This window comes from Carlito syrichta, unplaced genomic scaffold (genome assembly GCF_000164805.1).
Source record: "Carlito syrichta isolate Samal-C Ts95f unplaced genomic scaffold, Tarsius_syrichta-2.0.1 Scaffold314054, whole genome shotgun sequence".
Taxonomy (NCBI): Eukaryota; Metazoa; Chordata; class Mammalia; order Primates; family Tarsiidae; genus Carlito; species Carlito syrichta.
This window is the reverse complement of record NW_007258150.1, coordinates 29439-31117: the sequence shown is the minus strand read 5'-3', so window position 1 is coordinate 31117 and position 1679 is coordinate 29439.

The following is a 1679-nucleotide window of genomic DNA, read 5'->3' as shown; positions in this document are numbered from 1 at the left end:
AATTATGCAATTTTTGAAAAAAAAAAAAAATACTGAACATTCAATGCTATGAGGGCAGGTGTGCTCACCTGTCATGAAAATGGGCAAACGCATTGAAAGAATCTCAAAGAAAAAAGTCACTGAAGTCATATGCAGCCTTTCACAATAGTGCTAGCTAGAACACTAACAGGGGAAGCCTATACTGTAATACAAGGGACCCATCCTTCAAAAGATAATTCTGTTTTTTGGGGGGTCCTGCCCTTATATTTTGAGTCAGGGTCTCACTCTGTCACCCAGGCTGAATTGCAGTGGCACAATCACAGCTCACTGCAACCTTAACCTCCTGGGCTCAGGCTATCCTTCCAATTCAGCCTCCCAAGTAGCTGGGACTATAGACATGTGCCACTACGACTGGGTAAATTTTTGACTTTTTATAGAGATGAGGTCTCGCTATGTTGCCCAGGTTGGTCTTGAACTCGTAGACTCAAACAATCTTCCTGCTTTGGCCTCCCAAAGTGCTAGATTACAGGTGTGAGCCACTGAACCTGGCCAGTATGTGAATTTAGTAGGGGCAGAAGACACCCTGAAGCTTGGCCTTGTCACCTGCTCCCGAGCGGAGCGCAGAGATGGTGCAGGGGCTGGGATGAAAACCAAGGCAGGGTGCCTTCCTGGAACAAGGTGGAGCGCCTCAGGCATTCCACGGTTGTGGAGACCAGGGCAGAAGACAAGGACAGGAGGTCTAGGAAACAGGAACTGAAGATGGCTACCAAGGAAACCAGCAGCGTGGTAGTCGAGACTGGTTCTAGAGCAAATGATATTTTAAAAAAGTCAAGATTTTTTCAAAATGGCTTAGGACAAACCCTCCACAGACCTCAGATGAATTTGGAGCATATTTGCCAATGAATAGTAGTCTGTCTCAAAAGTGCCTGTCACCATCTAACTGGCTAGACAGTGCCAATTCCCAGAGCCAGCAGCCCTTACAGAGGAGAAAGATTCTAATATTGCAAGGCTGCCAAGTGCCAGGCAGCAGGTATTTCTCAAATCGAACTCTTTGAGAAATTCTAGGCTTGAGTTTTTAAAAATAATTTGGCCGGGGAATGGAGGGGGGTGGGGCTGGAAGAGGGATAGGGAATGAGCACTACTGATTGGCTGGGGGAGGGGGGTGAAGTCACTGGGGTGTAGAAATTGGCCTGAGAGTAGAGCCTTGGGGGTCGGCCTGGTGGAGTCAGCACCTTGGCATGGGTCATGGGTCTGGGTGGGGACAGTTGGTCCACCAAAATGCAAAATCTGAAAAATATCTCAGAGAGGTTTTACAATAGCAACTGGGGAAGTTACAAGTCTTGTGACTCCTGGTGACCTGGCTCCCGGGCAGTAACCCATTATAGAAAAGCAAACGAGGTGCGGTGGCCAGTTACCATTTACCTCTGCCTGTGGTTTAACAGAAAGATGTGTGGGAGGCCGATCGAACTCCTAGATACTATCAGGGGAGTCTGCAGGATCTCAGGCTTATTTTTCAAAGGAAAATAAGTTCATCAGTTTTGCAGGCAACTTTCCCCAGGGGATCAGGACATGAAGATAATTATTAGTGACGTGCTCTATTGAAGTGACTGTGTGCAGGCGATCATGTGAGGAAGAACGCAAGCTTAGAAACAGAACTTAGAAACAACAGATTTGTGAACTTTTTTTTTTTTTTTTTTGAG